The sequence below is a fragment of the Prionailurus bengalensis genome, chromosome B4 (assembly GCF_016509475.1).
Source record: "Prionailurus bengalensis isolate Pbe53 chromosome B4, Fcat_Pben_1.1_paternal_pri, whole genome shotgun sequence".
Classification (NCBI taxonomy): domain Eukaryota; kingdom Metazoa; phylum Chordata; class Mammalia; order Carnivora; family Felidae; genus Prionailurus; species Prionailurus bengalensis.
The window spans coordinates 69,463,593-69,486,284 of record NC_057358.1 but is presented as its reverse complement, the minus strand read 5'-3'; the positions used below and the strand labels follow the sequence as shown (position 1 = coordinate 69,486,284).

The window sequence follows — 22,692 nt, the reverse complement described above, 5'->3', positions numbered from 1 at the left end:
AATAATTAAAGCTGAATTGTGACAAAAGCATTGTATCAGAACTTGAAGGATACAAGAAAAGTGGTCCTCAGGAGTAAATTTGTAACTTTAAATGCATGTATCAGGTTGAAAGAAAATAAATGAGCCAGATACTCAACTCAAAAACTAAAAAAAACAAAACAAAAAACAAAAGCTAAGAGAGAAGGAAGGAAGGAAATAAAAACACAAGTAGAATTTGGTGAAATAGAAGATAATCAACAATAAAAATGAGAGCAATATTTACTCAAATCAACACTGGTTCTTTTTAGTTGGTTAAGTTCTGGATGTACTCATCAAAAACCATGATGGAAATAATAAAATTTAAAATGAGATATAAAAAAAATAAAATGAGATATGACAAGTGCAATTATAATTTTGGAATCACAAGACATCACTCATATATATATATATATGTATGTGTATGTATATGTATGTATATAAACTTTTAAAAACCAGGTGAAATGGATTATTTTCCAGGAAAAAAATCATTCCAAACTTGTAAAGAAAATCATTAAAGAAATTAAAGTTGCAGTAAATTTCCCTGAGAGGAATAGGTTTTTAAAAATAGCAAATTTATTGAGCTATAATCCACAAATTCTGTCACTTATCCATTTTAAACGTGTAATTCAGTGGTTTTTAGCATTTTTAGTGTTCTGTAGACATTAACACAATGTTTTAAAATATTTTCATCACCCCAAAAAGAACTGTACCTATTAGCAGTCATTCCCAATTTTCCCCAAACCCTCCATCCTTGTGCAACCACTGATTTACTCTCCTTCTATAAATTTGCCTACTCTGACATTTCGCATAAATGAAATCATTCAATATGTGTGTGGCCATTTGTGATTCACTTCTTTTGCTTAGCATAATATTTTTAAGGTCCAACTATGTTGTAGCCTGTATCAGTGCACTTTATTCTTTTTATAGCCAAATAATATCTCATTGTATGGATATACCACATTTTGGTTATCCTTTAATCAGGTGATAGATATTTGGACTGGTTTGCATTTTTTGGCTATTATGAAAGCCCTGCTGTCAACATTTGTGTACAAATTTTTGTGTGGACATACATTTTCATTTCTCTTGGATTATGTACCTAGGAGCAGAATTGCTAGATTATATGATAACTATGTTTCACCTTTTGAAGAACTGCCAGACTGTTTCCCCAAAGTGGCTGTGCCATTTTACTTTCCCACCAGCAGCAAATGAGGGTTCCAATTTTTCCATACCTTCACCGCCAACACTTTCATTATCTGTCTTTTTTGTTCTAGCCATTCTCATTGGTGGGAAGGCGTATCAGAGAAATAGTTTTAATTGTGATATTTATAATCATATTTCACGTATACTTTGGGGAACAGATAATTCAATTTTTTGCAAAATGGCCCAAATAGTAGCAATCTTATGAATAGATAAATAAAAATTTTAATTAGGATATGGTAGGGGTAATTCTTTATTTGAAAATTATATCAGTGTAACTTACAAGATTTAGGGGAACCGTCTTGAAAGATGTAGTAAAAGTTTATGATAAAAGTCAACACTCTATTAATGTTTTTTTAAAAACCCCTCACACCATGACAAGTGAACTTTTTCTTTCAGTAAAGACTGTCTTTCAAACTTTCTTTCAAGCAGCAACATTCCCATTAAAGTCAAGAATAAGCAAATATGTCTTTACTAATAAGAAAAAAGAGAAAGAAATCCAAAAAATTGAAAAAGGAAAAATGAGATGAACATATCCTTAGAACATTTTTTAAAAATCAACACTATTTTTAAAATTTTAGAGAGAAAGCATGCAAGCAAGGGAGAGGGGCAGAGGGAGAGAATCTTAAGAGAATGTTAAGCAGGCTTCATGTTCAGCACAGAGCCTGATGTGGGGCTGGATCCCACAACCTTGGGAAGCATGACCTGAGCTGAAATCAAGAGTTGGATTGCTCAGCCAACTGAGCCATCCAGGAGCCCCCGAAGCTAACACTGTTAATAGAATTTAATTTTACTGGATATAAAATCAACATTCAAATTGGCACTAGCCAATTATATAATAAAAACTTTCTCCTTTACAGCCAATTCTGTAAAGTGCTCAAAGTTTATTAAAGGACATAAAATTAGGCATGAGTAAAAGGCAGGATATACTATATGGGAAGTATATTACTAAAAAAGTTACTCCTCTGTGATTGATTGTGTATAGTTTCAGACGAAAATCCCAATAGGATTTTTTTTTTTTTTTGTAGAAAATGACCTTCATATACAAAAGTAAAGCCACAAGAATAACCAAGACAGGTCCGAAAGAAGAAAAAGAACAATGAGGAGGGGATTGCGCCATTGGATAGCAAGACTGATTTTAAACTTGGCAGTGTTTAGAACGGATGGCAATGACAATAAATTGCTACACACAACATGGGATGAATCTCCCATGCCTAACGTTGAGCAAAAGAAATGAGAAAATATTACGTATTGTATGATTTCATTCACAGGAAGTTCAAAAACAAGTAGAAGGAAGGGTGCATGGCCGGCTCAGTCAGTGGTGTAGCATGCAGCTCTTGATCTTGTGGGTTCAGGCTCCACATTGGGCGTGGAGCCTACTTAATTACAAAAAAAGCATAACTAATCTATGGTGATAGAGGTCAGCATAGTGATTTTCTTGGAAATAGGGTACTGATTGGGAGGGAGCATTCTAGAGCATGAGAAATGTTAATATTTTGATCTGGATTGGGTCACATTGAGGGTGTATAATACTTAAAAAATCAAACTGTATACTTTATGTAAATTATACCTCAAAAAAGTAAAATATATATTCATGATATTTAAAGTAGTATAGTCTTGGGGCGCCTGGGCAGCTCAGTCAGTTAAGCATCTGACTTCAGCTCAGGTCATGATCTCACGGTTCGAAGAGTTTGAGCCCCGTGTCCGGCTCTGTGCTGATAGTTCAGAGCCTGGAGCCTGCCTTGGATTCTGTGTCTCCCTCTCTCTGCCCCTCCCCTGCTCATGCTTTGTCTCTGTCTTGCAAAAATAAATAAAATGTTAAAAAAAATTTTAAAGTAGTATAGTCAATACAGGAAAAGGCAGATTAATAGAATAGAGAGTTCAGAAATCGATTCATACATATTTGAAAAGTTGGTAAGTGCTAGAGATGGCATTTTCTATCAGGGAAACAGAGTGAACTCTTTAATTGGTTTTCCATATGGGAGGGAAGACAGGTGTCTACTTCAAACCATATGCAGAAAACAGTTCTGTTTCAACTTTACACTAAGAACGAACAACTGTTTAATAAGGAAGAAAATACAGAAGAATGTAGGTCTTTACAGGGCGCCTCAGTGGCTCAGGTGGTTAAGTGTCTGACCCTTGATTTTGGCTTGGGTTATGATCTCATGGTCATGAGATCAAGTCCCACATTGGGCCCCGCATGGAGCATGGAGCCTGCTTGGAATTCTTTCCCTCTCTCTCCCCCTTCCACACTTGTGTGCATATTCTCTCTCTCTCTCTCTCTCTCTCTCTCTCTCTCTCTCTCTCTCTCTCCCCCTCCCTCCCTCCCTCCCTCCCTCCCTCCTTCCTTCCCTCCCTCTCCCTCTCTCCCTCTCCCTCTCCCTCTCTCTCTCTCCCTCCCTCTCTCTCTCTCTCTCTCTTTCTCTCTCTCTATCAAAAAAATAAAAAGAATATGTGTCTTTACGATGTGTGAGGCTTTAACAAGTCAAGAAAAGAATGAACCTTTGAAGATAAAGACATCAGAGATAAAGGATCCAACTACCTCAGAAAGAAAACCTTAGGTTTAATAAAATACATCACAAATTAACTCATATATAAGTGGCATGACTGGGAGTTAGGTGCAATGTGTACAATATTCAGTGGATTCGTGCCCAGAATATATGAAGATGAAAATAATAGGACAGATGATACAAATGCAAATAAAGTGAACAATGGATATTAAGGCAATTCACAACAGAGGAAAGGAAATTGGAATGGCTAATGAACTGGAAAGATGCTTAGTCTCATTTGCAGTGAAATGCAATTAAAAACTTATGAGCCATCAATTTTCACCCATTAGCTCAGGATCGGGTAAGTGTTACACAGTTGAAAATGTGCATATCCTCGTATCCAGAAGGTATTCAAGATATTATTAGTTTAGAGAAAGTGGCACATTTGCCCAGGGAGATTTCTACAGGGATGTTCATTTGGAAAAAAGTCTAAATGTCTGTCTATAGGAGGCATGGATAAATAAGAAATAAAATAGTTATATTAACAGAGAATTACCAAATCTGCTTAGATTATCATCATTCGTGACTTTTTTATATTTCAAGAAAAAAAGTTACACTGTCTATGCCCAGGAATTCTTTTAAGCATGTATAAACATGAATTATTTTAGTCCTCATAAGAACTCAGAAATTGGTACAATCATTATATCCATTTTACATATGGGAATACTGAAGCATAGAGAAGTAAATAACTTACCACTTTCAAAGGTGGTAAATAGCAGAGCTGTGATTGAAAGCTAGGATTTGAATCTCACTTGACTGGATCCATAGTCCACTATGCCATGCTGCCTTCTGATATAGTTAAATAAGGAGACCTCAGAAATGTAATGTGAGGTCAAAGCAGAACGTTGTGTACAGTGATCTCATTTACATCAAATTCATGATGGTAGTCACTTCTGGATAGGGTTGGTAGGAGAGGAAGATCTTAGTGATAGTGGTAAAAGGAAGCTGTATGGAACTACATGTTTTTCCTTAAAGGATATGTATATTTATAGCTTTTAAACACCTAGATTTAATGTATGTATATTTTTACAAAAGTAAAAACTGGAAGGATTGACCTAATTGTTTTAATCTGCATTTATTCTTGATATTGGTTTGTAGTAGAAAAAGAAAGCAGTGGCCCTAGCACAAGGACCGTGATTTAGTTTAGTTCTGAGATAGCAGATGAGTGCCGGACACTGGGTTAGGTCCCAACAATAGGGAGGTGGTGAATAGGTTTCATCTTCTCTCTTTAAGGAAATTAAAGTTTTACAGGGAAAGAGATAAATAATTATAATTTACTGTGTTACGTACAGATCTGTTTTCTTTTTGTTTTCCCTATTCCCACCTTCCCTCTAAATACAAATAGGAGAAAGGGGAAACATTCTGATTTGGGGCATGGGAAACAGGCAGTGAAATGTCAGTGGTGATCCTATTCCCTGTTCTTTTACAAAACTCCGGAGAGTAAACTCTAATGGTCAGAGATCGTAGCTTGTTCATGAATTTAGGATAATCTGGGTGCTTAACTGGTGAATAACTGGTATATTTCACTCTCAAATTAACTAGCACCTGAACCCAAATTTCTCCTTAGCCATCTGGATGTCTTCCATTGGTTCTGTTTCTGCAGTTGGTTACCAGAAGTCTATGGTAGTTTGACTAAGAACACTGTATGAAGCCTTAAATTGTTTTGTGCTAAAGAACTTTGACTTGAGAAATATTTTAATTTGTAGGAAATTTTGGATCTCTAAAATCCAATTTTCTTTTCATTTTTAATAATTTTAAGTCTTTTTTTTTAAAGTTTATTTTGAGAGAGAGAGCACCCATGAGCATGTAAGAGCAAGGGAAGGGCAGAGAGTGGGAGAGAATCCTAAGCAGGCTCCACACTGCCAGTGCAGAGACTGACCCAGGGCTCCGTCTCATGAACCGTGAGATCATGACCTGAACCAAAATCAAGAGTTGGACTCCTTTTTTCTTTCCCCCCACTTTTTAAAAATGTTTGTTTAGTTTTGAGAGAGACACAGAGAGTGTGAGCAGGGAAGGGGCAGAGAAAGAGAGGGAGGCAGAATCTGAAGCAGGCTCCAGGCTCTGAGCTGTCAGCACAGTTCAGACGTGGGGCTCAAACCCATGGACCGCGAGATTGTGACCTGAGCCAAAGTAAGTTGCTTAATCGACTGAGCCATCCAGGTACCCCAAGACTCTAACTTTAACTAACTGAGCCACCCAGGCACCCCCAATTTTATTTTCATTGTGCGGAGTCCAATACATTTTTTAAAAACTAGTAGTCTTCTAATACTGGGATAGTACAATTGTTTTTCTGTATTCTCTTTGAGTCAGTGCTGTCTTGTACAAGTGTTTATGTTCTTATTTATGAAATTCTTCATTTCCTAAAACCATATTGTCTTCAAATTTCTAGATGGACCATGGACTGTGAAATGGTATTAGTGTTTATAGTATGAGAATCCCAGTGTCTTCTAAAGTCTGTCATAGTATCTCATAAAAAATAGTTACTGTTATTTGCTTTCACCCTAGTGAGAGAGGTGTATTTTCCTTGATAGCAAATTAGAATCTGTGTTAGGTGAGAATCTTTTCCAAAAGGGCGAATGTGAATATCTTTTTTTTTCTTAAGTTTATTTATTTATTTTGAGAGAGAGCAGGGGAGGGGGAGAGAGAGAGGGAGAGAAAGAGAGGATCCCAAGCAGGCTCCACGCTGTCAGTGCAGAGCCTGACGTGGGGCTCGAACTCATAAAACCATGAGATCATCACAGAAGGTGAAACCAGTAGTCAGATGCTTAACCAGCTGAGCCACCCAGGTGCCCCGCAAAGGTGAATATCTTAAAAATTGCTGAGAATGGGTAAATTTGAATAAATCGTAATGAAAAGTGTTTATTTTACTTTGTAAATTTAACACTTGGATTGTAATTGAGAATATTCCTAAAACAAAGCATGTTGTGGTGGATGGAGTTAGTTAAACTATTGGTCAAATCTTGTTCTATGTGTACATAGGGCTACTTTCTTTCTATTTAACCCTCTTGCCAGAGATAACGTGAAGAGCCTGGTTACCATTTGGTGGAACAATCCTGCTGGCTCAAGCCTCTGCCCAGAAATTTGATTCAGTCTCTTTTCTGGACAGTCTGGTAAGCTGTCATTGTTCTTTATGTTAAAATCATCTTATTTAGAATGTACCCAAGAGGAACTTAATCCTAGAGGAACAAACAATATTAAGTTCAGTGAAAATGTTAAAAGTTACATTAATTTAAGGCTTCACATTAAGCATGACTAAATTTTAATAGCACTTTCTGATAGAAATATAATGCAAGCCACAAAAGGGAGCCATATATGTAATAAAAATTTCTCATGGCTAAACTGAAAAAGTGTAACAGGTGAAATTACTTTTAATGCTGTATCTTATTTAACCTAACACATCTAAAAATTACCCTTTCAAATTATTATTGAGGTATTCTACAATTTTTTCATAGGAGTCTTTGAACTGTGGTTTATATTTTATTTTCATACCACATCGCGATTTGGACCAGTGCAATTTTTTTTTAACGTTTATTTATTTTTGAAGGAGAGAGACACAGAATGTGAGTGGGGGGAGGGACAAAGAGAGAGAGGGAGACATACAATCTGAAGCAGGCTCCAGGCTCTGAGCTGTCAGCACAGAGCCTGATGTGGGGCTCGAACTCACGAACCGCAAGATCATGACCTGAGCCAAAGTCTGATGCTCAACTGACTGAGCCACCCAGGCGCCCCCCAGTGCAATTTTAACAAGTGCATAGTACTCACATGTGGCTTCTATATTATATAGCACAGACTTAGAGCATCTGAAAAAACATTTGATTTTATATAATTCTCCTTCTGTTACTTTTCATTAAAGATGCTTTGTTTCTTTTCTTCTTTTATTACTTCACCTGTTTGTGGGTGTTCAGCTTTACTGTTGATCATTGGTAACCTTAAACCCTACTATCCATTCCTACATTTGACAATTTCTGTAGTTCTGTACTGTTCTGTGATACCTGGGTCTACTTAATTTCTTTATATAAAGTGTAAAGTTTCCTTCCTGTAAACGTTTCATCAGAATATTGGTTCCTGCTTTTTATTGGAATATCAGACTTAGACCTTCTGCATGGGCTACTGTAGGTAGGATTATACATTATTGTCATTGTCATCTCTCCCACCCCATTAGGGTAACAGACCTCTCCTTTCTGGTTTAAAGTCATTCCTCTGAGCCAGAAGGATTTCTTACATGATGACTTTTTTATATGGGGAAGTCTCACATCTTACTTTATGGGGATTGGGTGTCCATTCTCTAAGATGCCTATTTGCATAAAGATTTCCAAATCCATCAATTTTTCTCTACTTTTCCCCAGTAGATACTATTTCAGAATGAACATATTGCAAAATAAAGCCATATCTAAGGTACAGCACATAAAACTTGACATCCTGACTTCATATCCTGTTGGTTTCACCTTTCCTAGATGAGGGACATTTATGAAGATTATTCTGAGTAAATAAATTTATAACCTTTAATACTGGTTATGTATGTGTCCCAATACCAGCAGAAGAATCTTCTACATTTTATTTTAAACACTGCTAGACTTTGCTCTTGTAATGAGATTATTTGAACTCTGAATATATAAATGCTCAGGGTGTCTGGGTGGTTCATCTTTTTAAGCATCTGACTCCTGATCTAGGCTTAGGTCATGATCTAATGGTTCATGAGATCGAGCCCCATGTTGGTCTGTGTGCTGATAGTGTGGAGCCTACTTGGGATCCTCTCCCTCTCTCTGCCCTTTCCCCCACTTTGTTCGCGTGCCTCGTGCACCCGCCCTGTCTCTCTCTCTCTCTGTCTCTCTCTCTCTCTCTCTCTCTCTCTGTCTCTAATAAATATTTTTTTGTAAAAGTGCTCAGATTCAGGGGTTTCCTGGGCTACCTGTTTTCTTGTCTTAATTATTTAACTTTCATACCTGTTTTGAATTTCCAGTCTTTCTTAGCCTACCTCTTTGTTATTTCATCTCCCTTCTAGCAGAATCTCAATCCCATTCTGTTTTCTTCCCAGCTCTACTATCTAGGCATACCCATTGTTGTTAGTAGGCATTGCCCAGCACATTGAACACAGCATTTGTTTAGGTAGTAGTTTTAGCACCAGTCGACAGCCTTAGGATAGGGCGTGGAATTAGCATTGGAGGGCCTGGTAGGGTGTTTAAGTGAAGCAGAGAATATTCTCATTCTCACATACACTATGACCATTCATCCTGTTTAAGTTCATTGCCTTTACCCAGGTGGGAGTCGATAGTTGCTTATTGTGGTCACTGGTGTTTGGCCAGATTTCTGAGTTAGAGGCAGTTATAGCCAATGAACACTAGGCAGCATGTGGTAGCAGATGACTGTGAACGAAACTAAACACTGGTACAAGAGTGTTTTAAGATTAGAGCCAAGGAACACTGGATTCGTTTTTTCTTTTATTTTCCTTCCTATGATTAGATAGTTCTGTTTACTGCCATGACACTGATGTTCAAAAATGTTTAACTTCGTCTTTAAGTATTTACTGAGACCAGCAAAGTGCCAGGTACTTTCTCCACAGTGACCAACAGACACTGTGCCTTTTCAAGCAGTGGTTACTTGTCATTCCTCTTTATGTATTTTTTAAAAATTTTTTATTTATTTTTTTAATGTTTATTTTTGAGGGAGAGAGAGAGTGATAGCGAGCAAGCAGGGGAGGGGCAGAGAGAGAGAGGGGAGACAGAATCTGAAGCAGGCTCCAGGCTCTGAGCTGTCAGCACAGAGCCTGATAAGGGGCTCGAACCCATGAACTATGAGATCATGACCTGAGCTGAAGTCGGACGCTCAACCGACTGAGCCACTCAGGCACCGCTTGTTATTCCTCTTTAAATGTCCAGGAGCTTACTGCTGCCTTCAGGTCCAGTGAGAGACCTCAGCTTAGTAGTTTTTGAGGTTCTGCAGTAGAGACTGGAAACTGATGACTAGTGGTACCAGTTTGACTTGTTTTGTTTGGTCCCTTCAGTGTTAGTCTGTAGCATGTTTCAAAGAAATGGAATTGCCGTTAATCGTTCAGAAGATTTTACTTGAAATTTTAAATTTAAGCTTTTTTTTTTTTTTTTTCAAATTAGAAGATCTATCAACTGTGAGCCACATTGTTCATTGCCACAGTTCGACCCATGTAGAGGGGACTTTGGCTCTTACAGTTCTCACCACTCCCTGTTGTCTCCTGGGATTTTGTTATAACAGGTCCTCCTTACTCATTTTTATTAACTATCCAGTCTCTAGATAATTGAACTTGCAACCACTCTTCTAGATAGTCTGGTATCTCACTACTCTAAACTTTATTTCTTTTCTATGATATGAACCTTTTAGTACAGCCAAGAAGACATCCTTAGGTAAAGTCTGTATTTATTAACATGGCTTACAAATCATTTCATGGCTTGGTTCATGTTTATTTCTTCAGCCTTAGCTCTTGCCATTCATTCACTCCAGTAATTTACACCCCAGTCTTATCCACCACCACCCCTACCAGTGTTGTGCTCTGTTGTTTCTGGTCTTTGCACACGCTCTAATCTCTGGATGCTGTTTTGATTTTCCTCTCATTCTCTGTCCCCACTGCTTCTCACCTCTCACCCCTTGTTTGGTTAATTCCTGTTAATTTCATGTTTTAGTTTAGATGTCACATCCTTCAGAAAGCCTTCCCTGTTCCCATAGGCTCTGCCTAGGTAATCGTCCTGTGTATTTCTGTAACTGCCTGAATTTAACCTAGTCTTAGCACTTGCAACTGCTTTTGGTAGTCTGCTTTCCAAACCTTCTATAGACTTTTTAAGAGGGTGTCTTCTTCACCTTTGATTCCTAGGGCCTGTCATAAAATAGGTGTGTAGTAAATATTTCTTGAATGGATGACTTCTTTTTCTAAGTTCTTTAAAAATTTTTTTTTACGTTTATTTTTGAGAGAGAGTGCGAGCACGGGAGAAGCAGAGAGTGACTGCTTAGATCTGAAGCAGGCTCTGTGCTGACAGCAGAGAGCCCAAAACAGGGCTCAAACTCACAAGATTATGACCTGAGCCAAAGTCCAACGTTCAGCTGACAGAGCCACCCAGGCACCCCTTTCTCTAAGTTCTTTTAATAATTTTTTTTTTTACAGACATAGTTTTTTTTTTAGTGTATTTTTTTTGAGAGAGCGCGCCAGTGAACACGAGTGGGGGAGGGGCATAGAGAGGGAGAGAGAGAATCCCAGGCAGGTTCCACACTATCAGTTCAGAGCCCAATGTGGAGCTCAAACTCATGAGATCATGACTTTATGAGATCATGACCTAAGCCAAAGTCAGACACTTAGCTGACTGAGCCACCCAGGTGCCCCTCTTTTAATAATTACTATTTCTGAGTCTTTGCTTATGTGATTTCTGTGGTATAGAATATTCTTTTTACTCTTCCAATTCTGTTCATCCACCAGTTTCAACTTGGGTGGACTCTCCTGAGAGATTTTTTTTTTTTTTGGTCGAATTTCAGTATCTACTTACTTTTTACTTCTTTAGGTTCTGTTAAAACTTTTTACTTTTGATTTTATTTTTTTAAAGTTTATTTATTTATTTTGAGAGAGAGAGAGTGAGTGGGGGAGGGACAGAGAGAGACAGGGAGAGACAGAATCCCAAGCAGGCTCCACTGTCAGCGAGGAGCCTGATGTGAGACTTGAACTCATGAACCATGATACCCTGACCTGAGCTGAAACCAAGAATCAGATGCGTAACCAGTTGAGCCACCCAGGTGCCCCCTGGTAACACTTTTTAGAAACCTCTCGTTTTAGGGCAACGTGGTTTCATATGTATTACTTTATATCGAAGTTATATTTAATGTATAATACCATTCTTAAAGTGTTACTTGCTAGTAAGTTGTGTATATAAATAACTAGTTAAAATAATTTAGTGATTATATTAATTTATGAGTCAAGCCTGTACTGCTTTCCTGAATATTCTCCCTTATTTACTGAGAACTCTGACATCTAGCCAGAAGTTTTTGTCTCTACCTAAATTTCTTATGTTTTGGACTTTTCCCATACTAACAATGCATATATTTGAAGTGCTTGGTTATCTTTCTGTTTCTTGCACTAAACTGTAAACTAGGGGTTGAAACCATGTTTGTCTTGATGTAAACACCTGTTGGTATAATATCTTAACTAATGTTGGAGTTCGGAAGATTTTGATATTCCCCATATGCATGTTTAAGGTCTGACTGCAAAACAGTGAGTGTTTTCAATAAGTTGGGCATGAACATCATATTTCTTTACATGATAATTATTAGGCAATTATTTCGATAACTTCATTTTGTCTTCTAGGAATTTCAAACTTAATATGTGCAAAATTGAACTTACAGTTCTCTCCCCAGATTCCCCCTCTCTTGATGACACACACACGTTCTCTCCTCACTCTCTCTCTTACCCTCTACATCCTCCTATTCATTTATAAATCCTATATGCTGTACCTCCAAAAATATATTTAGAATTCCACCTCTTTCACCCTCTACTGTTGCCATCCTGTTACAGGCCACCACTGTCTCCTGCTTGCCTATCACAGTAAATTCCTAATTGGTTTCTGTGAGTACAGTCTGCTCTCCTACCATCTGTTCTCTAAATAGCAGCCAGGTAGTTTTTGTTTGTTTTAAGTTTCCAGAGCTATTTAAATTTGAACCTCGCAAACCCCTTTGTAGAATGACTATTATCATTGTAATTATTTTACCAAGAAAGTAGAGTCCAGACAGGTTAAATGACTTACATGAGAACAGAAGCTATTCAGTAGTAGAGCCAAAATTTAATTATGGATTTTCTTGTCTCAAAGCTTTGTCTTGTGGACCACAAATCTAAATGTGATGGCTTAAGAACTCATAAGAGGAACATTACTTTAAAATCTCCCCTAGGCAGTTTTCCAAAGGGATATGTCATTCATACTATTTATAGTCACTTTTTAAGAGCAGTTTTAAATTCACAGTTAAATTGAGCAGAAGGTGCAGAGATTTTGCATACACCTCTTGCCCCCCACACTTGGCACAGTGCACCCCCCCCCATTATCATCATCCTTACTAGAGTGGTATATTTGTTACAACTGATAAACCTCTGTTGATACCTCATTATCCCCCAAAGTCCTTTGTTTATATTCGGGTTCATTCTTGGTGTTGTGCATTCTGTGAGTTCAGATAAATAGGTAATGTATCCACCATTATAGTGTCGTATAGAATAATTTCGCTGTCCTAAACATCTTTGATGCTCTGCTTTTTCATCTCTCCCTCCCCCCAGTCCTTGGCAGCCACTGATCTTTTTACTGTCTATACTTTTGTCTTTTCTAGAGTGTCATATAGTTGGAATGATACAGTATGTAACCTTTTCAGATTGGCTTCTTTCACTTAGTAATATCCATTTAAGGTTTATCCATGTCTTTTGATGGCTTGATAGCCCATTTCTTTTTAGACTGAGTAATCTTGTGTTGTCTGGATGTTCAACATTTTATGTATCCATTCACCTTTTAAAAACCATCTTGGGGGGCGCCTCGGTGGCTCAGTCAGTTGAGCGTCCGACTTCGGTTCAGGTCATGATCTCACGGTCTGTGAGTTCGAGCCCCGCATCAGGCTCTGTGCTACCAGCTCAGAGCCTGGAGCCTGCTTTGGATTCTGTGTCTCTCTGTCTCTCTGACCCTCCCCTGTTCATGCTCTGTCTCTCTCTGTCTCAAAAATAAACAAACATTTAAAAATATGGAAAAAAACCATCTTGGTTGCTTCCAAGTTTTGACAATTATGGATAAACCTGCTGTAAACATCCACGTACACGTTTTTATGTGGACATAAGTTTTCAGCTCCTTTGGGTAAATACCAACGAGAATAATTGCGGGATTATATGGTTAAGTATGTTTAGTTTTGTAAGAAACTGCCAAACTGTCTTCCAGAGTTGCTGTTCCTTTGCACATTCCCACCAGTAGTGAGGGAGACTTCCTGTTGCTCCACCTCCTCTCCAGGATTTGGTGTTGACAGTGTTCTGGAATTTGACTATTCAAAAAGGGCAACCAGGCAATTTTTATTTTAGTCAGATCATATTATTCTCTTTTTCAGAACCTTTGCATTCTACTTAGTTTCCCATTCTACTTGGAATAATATTCCAGGTTCTTTTCATTGTATGAAAGGAAGGCCTTACATGACCTGGTCCTTGGGACCTCTTCATACCTATTTTATCATTTCCTCTCTCGCTCATTGCAATTGAGACATTTTGGTCACCTTCATGTTCTTCGAACCTGCCAGCCTTCTACCACAGGGCCTTTGCAAGTTGGTCTTGTCTTTGCTGGAATTTTTCACATTTGGGTATCTCCATGGTTTACTCCTTCATTTCGTTCAGGACTCTGCTTAAGTATAACCTTACTAGAGGTGCTTTTCTGATTTTCCCTGTAGAAAAATAGCACTGCTGTGTAGCTCTCTTCTTCTATACCCTGCTTAAGTTTTCTTCTGCTACTACCTAATAATATTTGTAATACAATAATATAATAATAATATGTGTGTGTGTATATGCACGTATGTGTATATGTATATGTATATACACACACGTGTATATAAATAAAATGTATATGTTTGTCTGCCTTTACTAGAATGTAGGTATGCTCCATGAGGGGTATTTCTGTATACCTGTAGAATAGGACCTGGTATATAGATGGTATTTCGTAAATGTTGAGTGAATGAATGAATTACACCAAAAAAATGTTTTAACATTACTGATTTTGAATATAATGGTAGGACACAATCATATACATAAGGAAGGCTTAGTTTTATTTTCTTTTTCCACAACTTGTAAGCTTTGTGAGGATAAGAATTTTCTTCTTTGCTGTAGTCTCATGTCTAGAATGTTGCCTGGTGGCAATATATATTTAATAAATAATTATTGAACAGGGATGTCTTTATTATGAAAACAACCAAGTTATACTATATGTGAAAGTAATGTTGAATAGAACTAAAAGTAGACTGTAAAACTCTGAAGTTGGGGGAAAGGAGAAGAGAAAGAGTGATAGTACTACCTTGATTAACATTTCTGGGTGTCATTACTTCTATTTATCTCCACCATTTGCCAACTACTCCAAGCCACCATCATCACTTGTCTGGACCACTCTAATAGTGTACCACTCCATCTCTCTAATTCCAAATATATTATGCTTTAGTTCATTCTCTACAGTTTAAAATTTTTTTTTAATGTTTATTTTTGAGAGAAAAAGAGAGCACAAGCAGGGCAGGGACAGAGGGAGAGGAAAGAGCAGAATCCGAAGCAGGCTCCAAGCTTTGAGCTGTCAGCAGAGTCCAGTGCGGGGCTCAACCTCGAGAACTGCAAGACTATGACCTGACCTGAAGTCGGATGCTCAACCCACTGGGCCACCCAGGCGCCCCATCATTCTCTAGTTTTAAAATGGAAATACGATGGAAATCACTTCTCTCCTTAAACGTATTTCAAGATACCTATTGAATGTAGAATAAAATTCAGATTCTTTAACTTGGCCTATTTATAAACTGCGTCTGGCCTGCCTACCTCTTGATCTCAGGCAGTTCTTCAGTATTTTCCCAGTGTTACAAACTTTCAGTTTTTATAAGGCAACAAGTTCTTTGCTGCCTTTGTACACTCAGTGTTTACTTTCTACCACATACCATCTTTCTCCCAGTCTTTTACTGGGGCGACTCCTTTGCATTATTTAAATAAGAGCATGTTGGATCGTGTGAGCAGTCATCTTTGAAGGCCTTACCTACCCTCACTCCTGTTGCAGTTGCTCATGGTGTTCAAGTGGGACAGGCAAGAAAACCACAGTTTGTAATTGTATATGTAGCTAACTTTTTTGTTTGCCATTACACTTTTTTGTTTGCCATAACACCAAGCATGGCGTTGGTACCTAGTAGGTGCTCGGTAAACATTAGTTTAATGTGTGAAATAACTGTATAACAAAAAATGGAAAACAAAAAAATAAACATGGAAAGAAAAAAACCCCAGAAAACAAAAAGAAGACCACATGTGCTTATTAAAGCAATAAATGCCCACAACATAAGCTCAGTTATTAAGCAAGATTCAGATTAGGTAGAATACAAAACTCAACTATACAATGAATATTATTAGAAACACATCTGGAACAAAATTACTAAGAAGGTTGGGAGCAAATGGATATAGTGAAAACAAGATATTAGGCAAATATAAACAAATTAATCAGTGGATGGTATTGCTAGACAAAGCTAATTAAAAGTAGTAAACACCAGGTGAGAAAGAGAAGCACTTTGTAATAGTCAAAGATATAGTTACTAATATAAAGACAGCTACAAATCTTTATTTTTTAAAAATGAAGCATTGGAATATGCAAAGTGAAAATTAAATCCAAGGAGGGAGAGAAATACAGCAGTAATGGGAGACTTTAAAATGTGTTTTAGGGGCGCCTGGGTGGCTCAGTCGGATAAGCATCTGACTTCGGCTTAGGTCATGATTTCGCGGTTTGTGAGTTTGAGCCCTGCGTTGGGCTCTGTGCTGACAGCTCAGAGCCTGGAGCCTGTAGCCTGCTTCGGATTCCGTGTCTCCCTCTCTCTCTGCCCCTCCCCTGCTTATGTTCTGTCTCTCTCTGTCTCAAAAATAAATAAAGCATTAAAAAAATTTTTTTTTAATTTTAAAAAAAAAATTTTTTTTTTCAACGTTTATTTATTTTTGGGACAGAGAGAGACAGAGCATGAACGGGGGAGGGGCAGAGAGAGAGGGAGACACAGAATCGGAAACAGGCTCCAGGCTCTGAGCCATCAGCCCAGAGCCTGACGCGGGCTTGAACTCACGGACCGCAAGATCGTGACCTTGGCTGAAGTCGGACGCTTAACCGACTGCGCCACCCAGGCGCCCCTAAAAAAATTTTTTTTAATGTCTTTTAGTCCTTGTCATATCAGAGATAAATAAGTAGACAATATGAATCATATAATCAATAAATCTGAAATAATAAATATACTCTTATTGTAAAAAGAAAAAGCACCGTTTCAATTTCCCATGGAACATTTAAAAAAATAAGTACTAGAGGGGTGCCTGGGGCACTCAGTTATGCATCTGACTTTGGGTCAGGTCATGATCTCACAGCTCATGAGTTTGAGCCCTGCGTTGGGCTCTGTGCTGACAGCTCAGAGTGCTTTGGATTCTGTGCCTCTCTCTCTGCCCCTCCCCTGCTCATGCTCTGTCTCTCTTTTTCTCTCAAAAATAAATAAACATTGAAAAAAATTTTTTAATTTATTTAAAAAAATAAGTACTAGAAAGAAAACTGGAAAAAAAAAAGTAGAAACATTATCAACCACATACTCTACAATGAAATTGTAAGTTAATAACAAAAGCAGGACCCAGAAACCAAATCACAAAACCTTCTCAAACCTCAAAACAAAAACCTCAGGGTGCCTGGGTGGTTGAGTTGGTTGAGTGTCTGACCTTTGGTTTTGGCTCAGGTTGTGATCTCCCAGTTGTGGGATCGAGCCCCATGTCAGGCCCTTTGCTAAGCATGGAACCTGTTTGGGATTCTCTCTCTCCCTCTCTCTCTGCCCCTTCCCCACTTGCTCATATGCACTTTCTCTCTCTCAGAATAAATAAACTTTAAAAAAAAATAAGATAAATAAAAATTACAACTTTATTCTGTTTTATGCAGTTTTCTATGTTGTCCTTTACAGTGATACAAAACAATTATTTTATAAAATACAACCACTGGGGCGCCTGGGTGGCTCAGTCAGTTAAACATCCGACGTTGGCTCAGGACTTTGGCTCAGATCATGATCTCACGGTTCATGAGTTTGAGACCTGCATCGTGCTCTGTGCTGACAGCTGAGCCTGGACCCTGCTTTGGATTCTGTGTCTCCCTCTTTCTTTGCCCCTTCCCTGCTTGCTCTGTCTCTCTCTCTCTCTCTCTCTCTCTCTCTCTCAAAAATAAACGTTAAAAAAAATAAAGTAAAATAAAATAAAACATGACCACAAATTTGAGAGGATCTTCTTGGCAACTTTTGATTCTTCTTTGGTTGTGGTAGATATTAAATTAGAAGCAGCTTGGGATTGGGGGTTGTGAATGTGATCATTTAAGGTTGCCAAAAGCAGATATACCAAGCAGTGGTAACTGATAACAAGATAGGAGACAAAAGAATTACCAGTTAGAATGGCACAGCATCCTGGAACTGCCCTTTCATGTAAGAGGAGATGGCCAAAACATCTTAATGGCCCCCCGTTGGGGAGACATGTTGTATGAAGTTCTGAATGGTGGCTCATGATTTATCACAACTGCACAGCATTGTGACATGTAGAAAGCATGGCTGTAAAAAGACAAATACTGCATAATCTCATGTACGTGTGGAATCTAAAAAAGATGAACTCAGAGTGCCTGGGTGGCTCAGTCACTTAAGCATCTGACTTCAACTCAGGTCATGACCTCACGGCTAGTTAGTTCGAGCCCCGTCAGGTTCTGTGCTGACAACTCAGAGCCTGGAGCCTGTTTAGGATTCTGTGTCTGCCTCTCTCTACCGTTCCTCCACTCATGCTCTTTCTCTGGCTCTCTCAAATATAAATAAACATTAAAAAAAAAAAAAAACTCAAAAGAAGCAGAACAGAGTGGTGGCTCCTGAGGAGTGGGAGAAACTGGGAAATGTTGGTCAAAAGGTACAGAGTTTGTTATGCAGGATGAGTAAGTTCTAGAGAATCTAATGTGCAACATGGTGATTATAGTTAACAATATTGTATTGTATACTTAAAATCTGCTAAAAGAATAAATCTTCAGTGGTCTCACCACCACAACAAAAAAAGCTGATGGATATGTTAATTAGCTTGGGTATGGTAGCCATTTTACAGTATACTCATGTATCAAAACAACGTTGTACACTTTAACTGTATACAATTTTTGTTTGTCAAATGCATCTTAATAAGGCTGAGAAAAAAAAAATAAAGTATGGACTTTAGAATCAGGCAGACGAGGGTTGAATGTGACTTGAAATATGATCATGGCAGGTTTCTTGAGCATTTTGAGCTTTAGTTTCCTCATCATGTGAAAAGGAATTTGTAATGAAATAGTGGATGTAGAGCTTAGATTGATCTTTGGCACACGTAAGACACCTTTCATAGCTTTTATACATTATACTATTTACTAAGACAGTGAAGCATGTAACAAATTATAGGAACAGAATTTAAACATTTGGAATTTTTAAATGTATGCTTTAGTCAGCTGGAATATAAATTTTATATAAGCCCTTCATTCTCAGTTACTCATAACTAAGATCTTGCTACATTTCATTTTTTAATAAAGTATAATCAACATACAATAAAATGCACAGGTCTTATATTTTCCATTTGACTGCATATAACTTTGAATATTAAAGTGGTGGTATCTTTTCATTTGCATTGAATTACATACCAGTGAATTGCTAAATATATTTGATAACTCTGATAATTTAGTAAATTCTATGTGAAGAAAATCCTTTTTTTAGGAATTTCAAGTTATTCAAAGAACTGTGCTAATTTGTGGTCATTGTTGGTCTGTAATAACTCAGCACTGTGTTTTTAGTAAATTATATTTGTGACCTGTCAAACAAAAATTTCTGCACATAGCTTCCATTTAGCACATATTTTATATGAAAGGTAGTCTTGTCAAGGTTCTTTTTATTTACCCCCTTTGGGGAGCCTAATACACTTCTGTTCTTTTTTTCATTTTATTGGTTAACACAAAGTGTTACATTAGTTTCAGTTATACATCATAGTGCTTCCACAAGTCTATGTTTATGCTATCCACAAGTCTAGTTATGCTGTGCTCACCACAAATATAGCTACCGTTGTGTCACCATACAAGGCTGTATTCCCTATGCTGTACCTTCTGTCCCTGTGATTTACTCACTCCGTTACTGGAAACCTGTATCTCCCACTCCCCTTCACCTACTTTGCCCAACCCCCTATCCTCATTCCCTAAGAGAAGCTGGGAGTTCACTTGTGTTTGGCTGAGATATAATGAGAATAGACGATATTTGTCCTTCCTAAATTAGGACATTCTGTTCAGAAGCAGAAGTCTCTTCTGGAGTTTTTCCCTCTCTTCTTTAGGTGAGCCTCTTTTTGTTGCATGTTTCTTTATATTTCCTGTTAAACCTTAACTTCCCCTTTTCAGTTATTTTGGAATATGTCATTATGACCTATTAATTCTAAAGTAATTCAGCTCACTTGTGTACAAACCAAGTTGTTTACTTACTGGTTTGTGATATAATTTAACTGATTAGAGCTAAGTCTGTCTTAGCAAACATGAATGTTTATTCAGAATGTGGTTTTTCTAAGAAATATGGTATTATGTCATAAATTTCAATAGTCATCGATCCAAATTTTGGAGAACTTAATGCAGGCTGAATTAAATCATCTACTAGCAGATCAAAGATAGTCATTTGTTGATTATGACTCTTAATTGTGAAAATGTAATAGTAATATGTAATATACATATACATACATAGAAAATACATAATATGATCATAAAGAAGTAGGCTAGCAGTGATTGATGTTATTAGGTTTAAATTTTAAAATATTTCAAACTATAAGAATAGCTATCTTTAAAAGGACATTTTTAGGGGGACATGGATGGCTCAGCCGGTTAAGTGTCCGACTTCAGCTCAGGTCATGATCTCATGGTTTGTGAGTTCGAGCCCTGCATTGGGCTCTGTGCTCACAGCTCAAAGCCTAGAGCCTGCTTCAGATTCTGTGTCTCCGTCTCTCTCTGCCTCTCCCCTGCTTGTGCTCACATGTGCTCTCTCACTCTCCGAAAAAAAAAAAAATTTTTTTTTAAATTAGAATGAAATTTGTGATTACAGGCATCTTAAGTAGAAAAAATCTAAAGAAAATGACAAAAGTAAATTAAAACAGGCAGTTTTGCTCAAGATTTGTGTTCTAACACTTTCAAAGTTAAATGTAACTAATTTTATTTTGAAAGAATGTGCTACTGTTATATATTCATTATTGATCCTGTTGTTTGTTTTGGACTGATTATTTGTATATGAATTATCGACAAAAGGTGCTTATACTAGGTTAATTTTCCTCTGATACTTAGTGTGGGTTTGCTTACCTTCCCTATCTGTATCATATATGCTCAGTTAATATTCATGAAATTCCATTTGATATTAATAGTAGCCTGAGAAACATAACCAGGAAAGTAAAATTTTTAAGGACTTTATATCTGCTACAAATACATTATATATAATATTTATAATATATAATGTGTATAACATTCAACAGATTATAGATAATATGTATATATGTATATGTGTACATATGTGCACATATACACGCACTCAAATATATACATACACAAGGCTAAATAGCAGACTTTAAATATGTTTCTGCTATTGTGGCATCATCATGCCTCTAATCATCCAGCCTTAAACCTTGATGTCTCAAAGCCTCCTCCTCGCTGTCTCAAGAGCCCCAGATCCAATTAGACTCCTGAGTGGTTTTCTTCACATTCTCTCACATAGCCCGTTTAAACCCCAGAGCCCTACTTTAGACACTTGTCGTCTCTCTCTCTCTCTCAAATATGGTAATAATTTCATATTGGTTTCCTTATTTCAAGTCTGACCACCTTTCATTATCAGGAGCGAGGATTCAAAAATGGATTCTGTTTTTTAAACTTTTTATTTGTTAAATAACATTTCAAACACATGCAAAAATAGAATACCTTATGGATTGAACTTGTGATAGCTCCCTATTCCTTCAAAAGAAATCCAGACCTCAGGCAACTTAAAATATAAGTCACAACTTTCCATATCTTGGTTCCAACTTGCCTTTCCAGCTTTGTTCCCTATTATAATATCCGTATTCTAGCAATGCTAGCTTATTTACTAATTATGGGTTTCTGAAAATGCTCTGGAAATTCCACGCATCCTCTTGACATTGTGGCTGCTCATAGTGCTCCCTCTTTTTTATTTTTTTTTAATGTTTTATTTTTGAGACAGGCAGAGTGTGAGCAAGGGAGGGGCGAAAAAGGAGGGAGACACAGACTCTGAAACAGGCTCTGAGCTGTCAGCACAGAACCTGACGTGGGGCTCGAACCCACGAATTGTGAGATCGTGACCTCAGCTGAAGTCAGACGCTCAACCGACTGAGCTATCCAGGTGCTCCTTTGCTCCCTCTGTCTTAATTGCCCTTCTTTTCAGTCCCATGTGTTGACATTCTGCAACTTAATGTGCAATTTAAGTATAAGCTCTTCAGGAAGGCTTCTCTAACATTTTTCTTTTCCACTCTGACTCTCCCAGTTGTAGGTGTGCTCTTTTAGTGTGTCCTACCTTTCATATTTATTCAACAAATATTTACTGAGTATACTATGTTCTAGGCCATTATTGGATCCCTCACGTCTGTTTCTCCCACTAAAATAGAGGCTCCATGATGTTAGGAACCATATTGTCTTCATTTTTTAGCCCCTTCTTGGATTTAGCACAGTATCTTGCATATAGGTGAAGCTTTGAAGTGAATAGTGATCTTAACAATTGACCTTCAGTTATTTTCAAGTAAAGTATGATATAATAAAATTATACATATGAATACTTTGAAAGTTTCTGTTTTTATTTCAAAAAGTAAAACATTTTTTAAAGGTGTAGAAAATAGAGATAGGACAAAGAAGAAAATTAAAATCATCTTAGAAACTGGGGCGCCTGGGTGGCTCAGTCAGTTAAGTGTCTGACTCTTGATCTCAGCTCAGGTCATGATCTCAAGGTTCGTGAGTTCAAGCCCGCATGAGGCTCTGTGCTTACATCGCGGAGCCTGCTTGGGATTCTGTCTCTCCTTCTCTCTGCCTCTCCCCTGCTGTGCTCTCTGTCTCTCTCAAAATAAGTAAACTAAAAAAAAGTTAAAACAAAATCATCTTAGAAACCTAGAAATAGAGGCACCTGGGTGGCTCAGTTGGTTAAGCGGCTGACTCTGGATTTCAGCTCA

General features: G+C 37.6%; 1 protein-coding gene across 13 annotated transcripts in view; it reads left to right on the top strand.

Moving 5' to 3' along the window:
• The window catches only part of YAF2 (YY1 associated factor 2), a 76,523-nt gene that overhangs the window by 28,402 nt on the left and 25,429 nt on the right, over positions 1-22,692 (top strand). For 5 of the 13 annotated variants that reach the window (XR_006294614.1, XR_006294613.1, XR_006294615.1 and 2 more), the window contains one exon: positions 2,244-2,452. The exons of 7 other annotated variants lie outside the window; for them this stretch is intronic. The gene's annotated coding sequence lies outside the window, so the exon portion shown is untranslated. Of the gene's footprint in view, positions 1-2,243; positions 2,453-6,776; positions 6,875-22,692 lie in introns of those variants that run through there. One more of the 13 variants, XR_006294612.1, reaches the window with a different exon arrangement.